Raw genomic sequence first — 15,186 nt, forward strand, 5'->3', positions numbered from 1 at the left:
CATTAGGCAGCCCAGACAAGACTGCTATAGGTTAGAGCAGCTAGGGGGGCTGCTCTACATTACCCTGGGGGTGGACACACAGCACAGAATCTGCCCCTATACTTTCTATTTGCTTGGGGCACCATCTGCCTGCTTGAGGCCCAATCTAAGTGGTTCTTCTTTGTTCCTGGGTGATATAGAGCCAGACTATCCCCCACGGAGGGCTGTGGCATAAATGATACAATCTCTGCTCGAGAGTTTGATAGATACTCAAGATAGGCCCAAACCCTGAATTTATACACATACATATGCATGCTCACACACCCTACACTTCAAATTCTGCATTTGTTCCCTATCCCTAAAATGGGCTGAACCAAAAGTGCAGCTCAGAGCTGCTCTAAACTTTGGGAAAGTTCATATCTAAACTCTGTAGCTTGAGCTCCTTTCTAATGTGGCCAAACAATGTATATGTAAAATGTAACTCTCACCTTGGCCGTGATATCTACAAAATACACACCAATGACTAGACAGCTGGTGTGCTGTGACCAGTGCTGATTACAGTAATAGTTATGACTGCACTTTTGCCTTGTGCTCCCCTGTCTGTTGGCTGTATCTGTCTGTTGTTTCTCTCATCAGACACTTAGTCCCACACCTGCATTAAAGTCAGTGGGTGCAGCAGTCTGCCAGCACAGATGACATTGCAGGACTGGGGTCTTAGGAAGTTTTTTAGGGGTAGGGACAACATTTCCATTATATATATGTGTGTCCATGGCCTAGCAAAATGTGGTTCTGATCCTGACTGGGGCCTTCGGGTGCTACAACAATACAGACAATCATAATGCTGTGTTAACAGGAACACCGCCAGCAAAGTGAAAGCAGGCCAGGAAAGCAGGGCCTGTGAGCATGAGTTCATATAAATATGTATGTAAAAACAACCCCTCACCTGCCTACCAAACTGACTCACAGCATGACCTTACTATCTGAATTCTTGTTTGACCTCACCTCTTCCGCAATTACCATCTGTCACCTGATCATTCCACCGTAGCTAAAAAATAGGGCCTGATCCTGCAAACTATTATGCACACTAGTGACTTTACACATGTGAGTGGCCAATGGGATTAACCACATGAGTATATTCATGTATGTAAGTGTTTTTGGGACTGGGTCTTTAAACCTTAATGCTATAAAGTCTTATGCAGGTGCTTAATTTTACGTACTGCAAATCTAATTGGGCCTAGTAATGCATATAAAGTTAAGCAAGTTAATGCATATAAAGTTAAGCATAAGCCTTTGCAGGATCAGCACATTAAACTGTAAGGCCCAGATCCTCTCAGGTATTTAGGTACCAAACAACCATCAATTTCAATGGGAGTTAGCCACCTAAATACCTTTGAGGATTTTGGCCTATTGTCTTTGGGCAGTATCCTTGTCATTTAATATCTCTGTAAAGTGCCCAGAACACTCTGGCAAATAAACATGACAATAAATAATAATAAGGTAACACTCAGTTTGTACTTGATATTTCTGGTGGTGTTTCAAGCCTCAAACTTTTTGCTGTGGCAGAACCCAAAAAACTGCCTTTTCCCCCCAGCTGATAAAGTATCTGAAGTTTGAGTCTGGCAAACATGGTAGATTCTTCAGGTTAGTGTCCTCCAAAATCAGTAAAGGAAAACAATATATTTCTCCACTCATGGTCCTACCTTGAGGGAGGTAGTGCAGCTTGGGAGATCAAGCTGAAATATCATCACACAGACTTCTTATCTATCATCAAAACTGAATCTGCAGTAGGGCCCCTGGAATGCTGTTGTTATTCAGCATAGTTTACAGAAGCAAGGGAAGGAGAAATACATAGCAACTTCATTCCATCTGCCCTCTGCTGCAGGGCACTGTCATTGACTGGCCGGCCCTTTGAAACAACCAGGGTACAGCCTTGCCCAAGAGACTAAGCAGTTCTCGCTCAGCCTAACTGATGAGCTAGCAACATGAGGCTAATGAGTGATCCCAGCTGAGTGTAATTGGGCTTAATTGGAAAGACTGACCCCCAGCTGTGGTGGTGGAGGAAGGTGAGCACTGCTTAAATAGAGCTGGGCCCTCAGAAGAGGGAGAAGCAGAATTTCTACTCTCTGAGAAGGGCTTAGAGGAAGTAGTTTGGAATTAGCTGTGGTCAAGAAAAACAAAGCTCCAGGAGCAGGGTTAAAACTGGGGGGCTTAGAGTGGAGAGGATCTCTGAGCTAGGGTCTGTGATGAGCAAAAAAAAAAAAAAGAGAGATGTGTAAGGCCAACTTAAGTAATACTTGGACTCTGAGCAAGACAGAGCCTGGGGGAATTAGCACCCTAATAAGGGGGAAGAATTGCAGTTGATCTCAGTGAGGTGAAGGATCTTTTTGTTTCGTCAAGCTCTAGGTGGGGTGAAGGACCCTGTATTAGCTTACAGCTGAAGCCCACAAAGGGACTGGACTGTTGTGTGAGTTGGCTTAAGAGCTGAGCTAAAGAAGACCCAGCAAGGGAGTCTGGGGAAGAGACCCGCTGGGAGTGGGCTACCAGAGGGAGATGTGAGAGGTGAAGTCTCCTGTAATGCTATGTCTCATGAATCCCCATAGCATTTATAGGAGGCATGAAATTTGCTTGATGTAGTAGAAATGACATGGGGCCCCAAGGTTAGAAGATCATAAGTGGGAATCTCAGGGCTCTAATAGTAAATTGGAGGATCATCTCAAGGTATAAAGATCTTTATTCAGTGGAACACAGTTATAAATATCTGTATCAGCCACAAATTCCAGAACATTTTCATTTATCATTTGAACAGTCATAAAGATTCCAAGCATTTCCCAAGACATGTAATGAAATGTCCAAAGAATCAGATGCAAGAGATATCAAGAAATATGTAAATTAAACAAAGTAACTATACCAGCAGTGGAATGGATCCTCCTGCTGGGTTAATCACTGATGAACTGGAAACTCTTGATACATGCAGAAAGATGCTTCCATTTTTTATATAATATAAATAAATATATAATATAAAATACAGCTCAACTTTGCATGACTGGGTGTTTTGCCATTGACTTCCATGGGAGTGGAATCAAGCCCTAATTATCTAAGGACAACTAAAGGAAATTCCTATAAATAGAGACCCATAGGAGGGGGGAAGAGAATTAGTTTAATTCTGTTAAGTTGCACTGAATCACTATGACTATTCAGAGTTCATGGGCTTTGGGCCAGTGGAACTCAGCCATGATACAGCACTGACATATTTAGCCTCTTCCTAAGGGAGTAGCAAGGATGCAATGTTTTCTGCAACACCCCTTGCTAATTGACTGCAGAAAAGCTGTCCTAAGAAATTATCACTGGTGATATCTCAGTGCAGTTGGTCTTTGTCTTTAGAAGAAATAAAATGTGGGGGAGTTTTGATGCCAGCACATCAAACAAGGGTTGATAGTTGTATGAAAAGCAATAAAGGTTAAATCTTGACCTCTCTGTCTTCCCTTCCTAACTTTCTCAGTGTTCTGTGAGTGCAGTGGGAATAGGGTATGTGTGTCTATGAATAGGTAGGAAAGTGGAAAGAAAGGGAAGGAGAGAGAGAGAGAGAGAGAGTTTGGATCTATATAAAAAAGATGAAAAAAATCAATTGGAGAGTCTTATATAAATCTGGAGGAGCAAAGAGTGTTTGCTAGTTTCTAAGTCGTTGCCATGGCTGCATTGACTCTGTTATAGGACTGTAGAACAGAACAAGTTGCTAATGCATGGAAAACTTTACAGACAAGATCTACATGGGTCATCCTTTGTAACTGTTTGGGTCCTGTAATGATTCAGCTGTAATTTGTTAATCCCTTTTTATTTCTGTTCCATGAAACACACATCATATATTTCAAGCCTCCTGCAAAAGTTCTCCGTTCAGAACATAACTAATTATTGAGCTTGATTCTGGTCTCACATGCACCAATATAACTGGGAGCAACTCCAGTGAAATCATACCACTGTCAAAACCCAAAGTAATTTGGATCAGAATCAGGCCTGGTATATTTAACCTTCTTCCAAAATAATCTTCTTACTAGACAGGCCATTTTGGACATTGTGCTGACAGAAGTGGAAGAAAGATGAAGGAAAAAAAAAAGTTGCATTACCAGTGTGTTCCCCTGTGCAAATTCTGAAAAGAAATGTATTTAGCATTGGTTTTGACAAAGCAGCTATCCCACACGCATCTGCCCTGAGTATACCCAAAGGCTACAGACCAATACACACACTCAGAGAAGATCTAAATCGTAAATGTAGTAAAATTTACCTTGACTTATGTAGCCAAGTCCAGAATTTATTCAGTAACAAGTTAGAAAATAACCGAGGTTGAAATTACAGCTAAGCCCTTTCTCTCTGGACCAGTCAGGAGAAAAAACTTTGACAAAAACCCAGAGAAACTCTATAAATCCCTTCCCCTTTGATTTCTGCCTCTTTGCCTGGAAACTAATTCAAGCCTATTGGAGTTGAAATTCTGCCGCTATGTCAACCAGTCAGTGTCTGAAGTGTGAGATGAGAATTCAGTGCATTACATGAATTTTTTTTTTCAACAATGAACCATAATAGTTTTTGTTACAAATTTTTGCAGTACTCAGGGGACACTCATCCTCATGTGCAATTAGTTTCAATAGAACAAGGCAAGACTCCCCTCATATGTACTCCTATGGATATGATCATGTCAAGTTTTCCAGTATTGGGCCAGATCCCCAGTTGAATTGGTGTCGTTCCATTGAAGTTAACCCAGCTATGCCCATGTACACTAGCTAAGAATCTGGCCAATTAACTCTCAGTTTGTAGATTCTAAGGCCAAAAGGAACCACTGTGATCATCTAGTCTGACCACCTGTATAACACAGACCATAGGACTTCCCTGAAACATTTTTCTGTTTAATTAGAGAATACCTTTTAGTAAAACATCCAATCTTGATTTTAAAATTGCCAGTGATGAACAACCCACCACAACCCCTGGCAAGCTGTTCCAATACTTAATTACCCTCCCTCGTTTTAAAAAAAAAAAAAGTCTTATTTTCAGTCTGACTCTGTTGACTTTGTTTGGATCTCGACTGTAACCCTGGACTGACACTTGACTAACAAAAGGCCAGATGCGAGACTCAGTTATATCAGTGGCACTGTTCAGTAATACTGCTGCGGCTGATGGAACTACACTGAAACCGAGTACGGTTCAAATTTTCATAAAAAGGACTTTTATTTCTTTAGTTTATAAAAATGTGAAAGTTGAAATCTGTAGAAATATCTGTTATCAGAATGTAGGAAAATAAGACTTGGTGATTTTAGATGCACCATGGCATGAGTGTGTCTCTAAACAGATTTTTTTAGGTTGATTGGATTGGCCAAAGCGTTGGTAATGGTGCATGCAGCCTTTCATCTTTATTAAAGTCTTTCCATTGACTTCAGTGGGTTTTGGATCAAGCCCAAGTTCTTCATTTCCAGTATCGTCCATAGAATTGGTGACTGAATCAATTTAAATGCAAGAACATAGGATGCATTTGTGTTCCATGATTGGACGTACATAACTCTGAGGATCAGGTTTTCGGAGCAAATACCTGTGGTTATGTCTTGTTTCTGATATTCTCTTAAAATCCACTGTTGCTGTGAATGTTCTGTTAGTAAACTCATTGCTAGAATACTTGGGGAAAGCAAACACAAAAAGGGTGTGAACATAGTCAAAACAGGTTTCAGAGTAGCAGCCATGTTAGTCTGTATCCACCAAAAGAACAGGAGTACTTGTGGCACCTTAGAGACTAACAAATGTATTTGAGCATAAGCACTTCATGGGATGCATACAGTGGAAAATACAGTGGGGAGATTTTATATACACAGAACATGAAACAATGGGTGTTACCATACACACTATAACGAGAGTGATCAGTTAAGGTGAGCTATTACCAGTCAAAACAAATTCATTTAAAAAGTCTAATGAATATTTACAGAAGTATTTGACCAGCTCTGTTGAAAAATATTCCCTTTTCAGCAAGGTAGCAGAAGCAAGGTAAGAAAAGACCATCCCTTAGCTTCAGCGTAGCAAGTTCAGAGTCCTCTCCGATCGGCATGGTGTGCAACTCCTTGTACTCCATGAGCTTCAAATGCAGCTTCCCTCATCTGACATGCACTTTTTCTGCTTGCCTCTTAATACACAAAGCCCTTTCCTCCTGGCCTGACAGCTAGGGCGGTCTTCACAGGGTGAGGCAAGATCTTCTTTTTTCTTATCCTAGTGAAGAGATCCAGTGCCTACAGTTGTTTTGAAGAGTAATTCTTTAAAGAAATTCACCCCCCATTTACCAGGATCATTGTGTTACTCATTCAGCAATAAATTCCTAACTCCTCCTGCACTTATTGATATCCATCCAAGGATTCTCTCTGTTGTCATTCAGGACAATTCAGAGTGTGACAAAAACGCTGGCCAAAGTCTTTGGCATATCCACAGCTTGTCTGTGAGTCCTGCAGCAGAAGCAGTTTGAGCACAGCTTAGTTTACTGCTCCATGCTTCTGAAATGCACTTGGATGGAATGGAAGTCATGCTTTCTGCGTATCTCTTGTTGCTGGAGGGAAGTTTGTTTCCATGGTGAGGTAACCCTGACACATTTGGCCAAAACTGGTCCTTTGAAAAAAGGACAAAGATTCTTTGGCTATGGGCTGTCAGTCTCCAGGGTGTACCATGTCGCTATTTTAAAAGAAAAAGTGAATGGTCCAATTCAGCAGATTTGAGCTCGGAATGGTAACACAGACTGCCGCATTCTCAGGGGCTGTTGTGAAGGAGGAGAACAGGTTTAAAACAAAACATTATGTTAAATGAACCATGTTGACATATATATAATGCATATGTCAGTATGAACATGGGTCATTTGACACACATGTAGAGGAAGAGTGGAGGATGAAAGGAGTAACAATCACACTGCTCTTCTTCAGCAGCTCCTCCCATCTGATTAGTGCCCTGGCATTTGTGCCTGTCAGAAGAACAGAGATCACTTGTTGAAAGCGAGGGGTGATGTTACACAGGGATTTGAATACAAAGAGGTAAATCATGAATTGGGTTCTTTGGGGAAAAGGGTGGTAGCAGAGACCAGTGAGGATAGAGCTGACATGCATGTTTGTGAGAAAATAATAGCATTTTAATCAGTTTAGAGTGAACTGTCTTTAATGAACTCAGGACAACGAAAGCGCCTTTGTCTGCACTGGTGTCCCATTTAACTGTCAGAATTTACCCTGGAATTACTTTGAGGTTCTACATTAATCACAAAGAGTGAAATTCATCCCTGTGCACAGGGCCCATGCACCAAATAAGTCCCATTTCAGCTCTATTTCGAGGATTTGTGGTGTTTGGGTCTTGCATGAGTTTTCAAAATGGGGCTGAAATGGGACTTATATGGCGCATGTGTCTTGTGCCAACCCTGTGCACAGGGGTGAAATTCATCCAAAGTCCTTAATCCTATGCCCATCAAAACTATTGTTTTCCTTTAATATGTTAACAATTAAACAATCCCCTAATCCCAGGGCATGGCAGTGATCCAGGACAACATGACATTATGTTTGGTGTGGTAGCAGGTCTGTGTTCAACACAGGAAGATGCATACTGTCTCAGCGACTGTCCACCAAGACAGAAAGAAGCCTGAAGGTACTGGACTTTAGAGTTGGCCATGTCTTGGAAAATGGGTGGAGGAGTTCAGTGCTGGCTGATAAATACCATATTCTGACACTTAGGCTGCAGTGAGAGAAGAGAGATGGGGGCAGATGGGAGGAAGCAAGGAAACTAGACAGGTGGGACAGAGAAAATAAAGGAAACAGTATGGAAATTATAGGACCGAATCAAAATAGTAGATGGTAGGAAAGAAAAAGAAGGGAACAGAGGAATGAAAAATCCAATCTGTCCATAAGCATTGCTAAAACACATCTCACAGTAGTATATAGGCACTGAGAATAGAGGAAAAACAAGAAAAGGAACAGAAATGTTGATTAAATAGATTGTGTTTTCATTTCATTGTGGTCTGTGGCAGAAAAGTATGAGGGGATATTTGTGAGGGGGATGAAGAATTGAGATGGAAGAAAAAATTTCATTTCCCCATTGTTAGCTGTACATTTGCACTTATAGAACTGCTATGTTCATTCAGATCATGCACACACAAGGGGTGGTAGTGAGCCAGTTCACTCGGACAGCCACACCCCAGAAATTCACTTCCAGTTTTATGAATGAAACTTGCAACGTTTGTTGCAACCCCGCTCCTACTCACATTTGATTATGACTCAGAGTCCGACACAGAGTTTACAATTTTTTTAAAACAGCTAAATCCAGACTGAATTGAAATAAATAAATAAATTCTGAATTCATACTACAGTATAAAATATATTTCTATATGATGCTTCAAAACTTATGGAAAGTTAATATTTTTCTATTAATCCTATATAGGAATTTTTCATAGGTGTTAATAAACTTCCTGTGTCTTATTTCCCTATCAGGATGCTAGTAGTTATCTACCTCACAGCACAGGGGCTTTGTGAATCTTAGTTCATTAATGGCGATGGCAGTGTTCATGCTCATTCGGTCCCTCATGGTACCCCTGTCATTATTATTCTGGAAGAGTATGTAGACGTTATTTCAGACTTTGCCCATCAGGCTTCTGTAGAAGTGTATATATACAGGTGTAGGTAAATGTACGCCGTAAGAGCTTCGTTAACTGTCCCAGTTACTGATAGCTTGAGGAGTGGAGGATGAAGGTGAGGCCAAATTTTCAACTGCTCGGCACCCACAGTTGGGGCAAGATTTTCAAAAGAGCTCAGCATTCAGCAGGTCCTACTGACAGCAGTGGAGAATCCTGCCCTCTCCTCCCTATTTAGAAACAATTGCCTAGCTTGAGTAGGCCAGGATGAGGGAGGGTCAGAGAAGGATGCAGTCTAAGGTAATGGGCTATGTATTGTGGGCAGGGAGGTAGCACTGGAGAACAGAAGTAGTTGGTGCATCCGGCCAGTTGTGTCAGTTTCTCTTTGGAAAGTTCAGTTACATTATGAGGCATGAAAGGAGTAAGAGTGGTTGTGTACTTATGTACCTTATCCCAGAGGAGTTATGAGAATGTCTTATGTGTGCAGTTTGACGTTTGTGGTTCTTTAGCCACTTGGACCTGAATTAATGAGAGAGACTTTCAAGAGGAAATTCTCCAAAAGCTTCCTTTGCAAACATTAGTAAATACTTTACCAAAAATAAATAAATGGAAAACTCCATTGTCCTCTGAAGAGTTAGTGTGGTAAATAGGCATTAATCATTAAAGTACGAGAGAGATGTTTTAATGTGGCTTTAATTGCAAACACTCACTCCAGTCTTAACCATTGATTGGAATGGACACCTCCATAATACAGTGTACATGTTTGGATAATCTAATAAAGATGCGTTGGATTTTCAAAAGCACCTAAGTGATTTGGGAGCTTTTTAAAATACTACAAATACTACTCACAAACACATTGTATTGTGGAGAAAATGCTGAGGGGGAGACTTTCATAGTCAAAGCATTGTTAAGAGTCCAACTCCCATTGAAAGTCAATGAGATTTAGGTCCCTAACTCCTATTTATGCATTTAGAAACCTCCCCCTGGGCTCTTAGCTGACAGTGATTTGGGTTTATTATACACAATGGCTGACTCCCACCACTTGGCACTAATTATGTTGAAGGAATAACGAAGTGTTTAAACAACTGGGGTTGTGGTAGAGGGAAAACTTGTTGGGAAAAGTGCTTTGTCTGAAACCTAGCTAGAATGCATTTGATTGCCAAGGTACTTCACTCAGCAAGTGCGCCTTAATTCTTTTAGATGAACTTACTCTTTTAGAGGGAACTGTATTTAATAAATAGCAGGTGCACAGTCGGTTGGAGGAGACACCCGCATAAATAGTATAGGATGTTAATATAACCCGCCCCCAGATCACTCTGCGAATTATGTCTGAGTCACATTGTGTACGCGCGCAGACGTAAACCAACTGGTTAGCCTTTATTGGCAACATACGAATAAGCTACACCATCAGCTACTGCTCCTGGACACCACCTCATCTCTAGCTGGTGTCTCACACAGCTTGCTCAAAATGAATTTCAACAGAACACAAATCAAAAAGAGAGAAATACACGAAACACTAGGTTTTGGTCAGGCAGATTAGGAAGTATATATTCTAGCTGGAAAACGTGCGGTTTGATCCTGTGATCTTTCACAGAAGCAGTGGACCTTTAAGTAAGTGTTGGGGAAAATTACCAGAAATGAATTTGAATTTATAAATGTGAGTTTTCGCACAAGGATCCCGTTTCTAAGAATTATATTTACCAAACTAGGGAACCAAAATGTACAATTTGATCTGTGTCCAATTAAAATTAAAGAGCACTTGAATCCAAATTTCAGATACTGGCAATGAACTCAGTGTGAATAATTGACCAGTCGAGTTATTTGCAGAAGTTAATCTGTGAATAATTTCAAATAATGAAAAAAGTGATATTTCCTTAAAAAAATTTTACAAACCGAGAAAGAGAACTCATATAAACTATTTGCTACAAATTATTCATTCAGCTGTTTAGAACTTGGCATCTGAGATAAATTACAGCAAATATAGACTAATCACATGCAAATTTTAGTATGATGCAGGTGTTCAGATGCGAGGGTTTAGTTCAGCCCAACTCTACTGTGACTTGGAGCTAAACTTTTTCATGGTTCTGAAATTCATTTCCATAAATACATAGATTATAGGGCCAGACGGGACCATTGCAATCATGTAGTCTGACCTCCTGCATCCCCCAAGCCATAACACCCCTCCCTCCACCCCCGGATTAATTCCTGTTTGAACCAGAGCATCATTCAGGAAAAATATCCAATTTTGATTTAAAAACTTCCAGTGATGCAGAATCCACTGCAGCCCTTAGTAGGTGGTTCCAATAGTTAACTGTCCTCACTGATAAAAATGTCTAGTCTAAATTTGTCTAGTTTCAGCATCCAACCAATCTTGTTGTACCTCTGTCTGCTAGATTGAAGAGCCCTCTATTATCAGTTTTCTGTTTCCCATGTAGATTTTTAAGTCATCCCTTAAACTTCTCTTTGTTAAACTAAATAATTGAGCTCCTTGAGCCCTTTGCTATAAGGCACATTCTCCAATCCTTTAGTCATTTGGATGGGTCTTATCTGGATCCTGTCTAACTCCAGCAATTGACACATGTTTCCCAGTAATGGTTGCTCTGGTGTCCAGTCGAGGTAATATAGCCTCTCCACTCCTATTTGATATTCTCATGTTTTTACATCCACCCTTTTGGCTACAGCATCACACTGGGAACTCATGTTCAGATGAGTATCCGCCATGATCTCCAATCTTTTTCAGAGCCACTGCTTCTCATGATAATCACCATCCTGTACATATGGCCTGCCTTCTTTGTTCCTAGATGTATACCTTTAGGAGCATATTAGAATACATATTATTGGCTTGTGCCCAGTTTACCAAGCAATCCAGATCCATTGACATGTTCTCTTCATTATTGATCTCTCCCCCAATCTTTTTGGGTCATCCGCCATCTTTATTAGTAATGATTTTATGTTTTCTTCCAAGTTGTAGCAGGGTGGCCATTTACTGAGCACCTCCTCATGGCCAGCAGTCACTTTTCAGGCATTCATTCAGTTCAAAGGTAGTTCAAACCATCCCTCTTGGGGGTCCAATTTATTGGGTCCTCTTGTACATACTGACCCTCTCGATCCCAAGCCTAGTTCAATCTCTCTCATCATAGTTCAAAATAAGTCTTTCATATAAAACACAAACTCTCACAGTCCTCATCCCAGTTTGAGCTGGGCACATTCACTCCTCCCTGAGGGACTGTCTTTCTGTTTCTCAGCATTTCCTGCTTGGAGTTTGCCCTCCTCAGGCTTTCTCAGCAGCTGCCTTTCCCCTGTTGACTTAGGGCCCTGGAGGACCCTTCTTACTACTATCTACAGGCATAACAGCAGTTTCCTAATCTTCCCCCCCTTCACTGCAACTTCCTGCTTTTTTTTTTTTTTGTACTGGAATTACCTGATTCCTCTCTGGTGGGGTGTATTTTGTAATCAGAGTTGGCTTAGCCCCAATACTCTGTAGCCAGTGGGGCAAGTCACCCTATAACTCAGGTAATTGATAAAAGTGTTAAATAGCATAGGGTGAAGACATCACTAGAAACACACCCACTCGGTGTTTATAACCACATTTTCAGACCTATCAGTGAGCCAGTTTTTCATCTACTTAATGTGGGCCATGTTGACTTTGTATTGTTTTAGTTTCTTTGATCAAAACATCATGCAGCATCAGCTAAAGTACTTTATGGAAGTCTAGACATCAACACCTTTACCTTTATCAACCAAATCTGCAATTGCATGAAAAAAAAGACATTGTTAGTTTGACAAGATTTATTTTCCATAATCCCATGTTGACTCGCATTAACTATGTTATTTTTCTTTGATTGTTTACTAATCATGCTTTATTAAATGCTTGAATAAGTGGGGTTTTTTTCATTTCCAGTTTTCAGACATGGCTAGAAAAAAAAATTTTGGAGTTCAGGCTTTGGCTCATTTCTAATAAAACTAGATAAGACTTGCACCAATGCACTGCCAGGCCACTAGAAGGAAAAGACTGACAAAGTGGTAGAAGTCTTATTAATCTGCTTGTATATTTCTGCTGATTAGAATGAGGAATCACACAGTTAATGGATATACAGAATATAACTACAACTTCTATATGCATTTGTAACCTTTCCAAGTACAGCTATATGAGCTGAGCTCCTTCACTTGCCTGGGTTGCTTTTGACCACGTCGCCTACTCAAGCCAAAATTAAACATTAAAAAACGAAAGAGAGAAATAAACATTGTTCACAGCTTGGAAACATTTTGCTCTTGTTAGGGAGAAACTATTTTAAAGTTCAGACTCAGGAATGGCTATTTTTGCACTTCAGCCAGACAGACTTAACTAATAGACTGTAGCTATTGTTTTGTTGACCAGATCTTTAGAAAGCAAAAAAAGAGGGAATCGAGGTACATCAGAGCTGCAAAGTTCTTATCTGTATCTGAATCTTTCCAGGTTTCAGAGGTGCCAAGATAAAGCGCTTTGTCACATTATTATAGATATGGGAGCCAGCTACAAATTCAGATCCAGATCTGAAATTTTTCCAAAGTACTGGAATGTGCAGGTTTTAGTTTGGGTTCATTTCATAAAAATCCCCCAGTATCCACCCCTAGCTAACTTGAAAATATGGAAAAATTAATATACTGATCTGTTTTAATGAATAGGAGTAAATAGTGGGGCGAATTCAGAGAAGCAATATGAGCAACGTCATTAACATTAGTGGAGTTGCATTATTTACACTATCTCTCAATTTGGCCCACTGGCTTTAGAATTATCAAACACACCCATCTGACAGGAAGTCAGCAGTTTTCTGACAGGCAAATGAAAAAAAGATCCACAGCAGAAAGTTATCCAGCAGCAGTCCCCATGTGTGTGGTGGTAGATGTTTAAAAGTATTGGGTCGAAAGTATACTATATACGGATGCTCCATTTCAATATTTGTGAATGTAAGGCTTAACATATACAGTGTTTTTCATCCTGATGGGTCATAAGGGGACTTTGCAATTTACATATGGGAATCATTTCATCCAACATGGAAATTCAGCTTCATGCAGGGTGAAATTGCAACCACTGTTAGCAATGAATAGTGATACTTACAAAAAGTTTAGGACAGGAAGGAAAGAAAAATACTAGATCTAATTGAAGCTACAGTGGTGATTTCTGTAAAAAGCATGTCAATACTCAAATGGGAATTTGGCCAAGACACTGGTTAATAGCTCAACTTTTGTGAAAAGTGTCCTGGTATCTTTAATGATTACAAGCCGTCAATCTTACTGCTTGTCTAATTGCAAAATCAGGCATAAAGAAAGAAAAATATTTCACTTTAGCTTAATCTATTCATTTTTCATTCATTGGGGGGCACCACAGTCTAGTCTATAGGGCTCTGGACTGGGAGTCAAGAGATCTGAGTTTGATTTCTGGATCTGTCGCTGACCTGCTCTGTGACCTCAGACAAGTCACTTCATTTCTTTGTGCCTCTGTTTCCCTTCTTGCCCTTGAGCTGATCTCCACACAGTACTGACATAGCTAAACTGGTTCTAAAACCAGGTCAGTTAAATTGGTGGAACTCCCCATCCTGGACGCAAACATCAATTTAAACTGAACTGATATAAACAACTTAAAATTGACATGAGTGCACCCACAGCAAGGGAATTGTACTGATTTAACAAGATCAGTATTAGTTAAATCAGTGCAAAAACTGTGTGTAGACAAGCCCTTTGCTTGTCTTATGTATTTAGACTGCAAGTTCTTCAGAGCATAGACTATATAGAATAAAGGGCTCAGAGTCTAAGTTGGGGCCTCCAAGCACTACTGTGACACAAATAATACATACTAATAACCTAGAATAAACATCTTTATTGTCTAGTGACTAAACTAAGGGCCAGATTCTGTCACCCTTAATCATCCTGAGTAGTACATGACATTTTACCAACTAGTTATTTCTCATGTAGTTCCATTAAATCTATACGCTGCTTCATAGAGTAAGGATCACAGAGTCAGATACTGGCTGAATTTATTCTGTTACCAGCATGTATGTAAAATAATCCATGTGGTCCATCTTCATCATCTTCTGCAATCATGAGTCTCTCCTCTGAGAAAAAGAACAATAATTCCACATAAATGATGAATTTATTTCGGGCCATCTATTGTCATAAATCAGACCACTCCCACCGATGATATAGGGGAAGACTTTGAAAGGTACGAATGACAGTTAGGCACTCCGTGCTGGCCCAGCTCTGCTCCCACTGCTGTCTGAGGGAGTTTTACCTTATACTTCAATAGGAACAGAGTTAAGCCAATCCTGAGGGCTTTTGAAAACCCCTACCATAGTGTAAGAGTCACTCGCTGCCGCAGATTTGTTTGTGCATTTCCCATTGATGTCAGTGGGAGTTAGACAGCTTGATCTAGGGCAGGTTTTATTCTAGGTTTTGTATTGTTTATCAGCTGTGCCTTAGTCTCTATATTCTCTATGTAACAGTGGTGGGCCACACCTGGTAGGAAAAATTAAGGTCTGCATGCTGTCTTTTTGGGGTTTATGAAGGAGTTTTGCCAAAGTAGGAAGTCGTTTTAAGTCATTCTGATTGAT

The sequence above is a fragment of the Lepidochelys kempii genome, chromosome 4 (genome assembly GCF_965140285.1).
Source record: "Lepidochelys kempii isolate rLepKem1 chromosome 4, rLepKem1.hap1, whole genome shotgun sequence".
NCBI classification, from domain to species: domain Eukaryota; kingdom Metazoa; phylum Chordata; order Testudines; family Cheloniidae; genus Lepidochelys; species Lepidochelys kempii.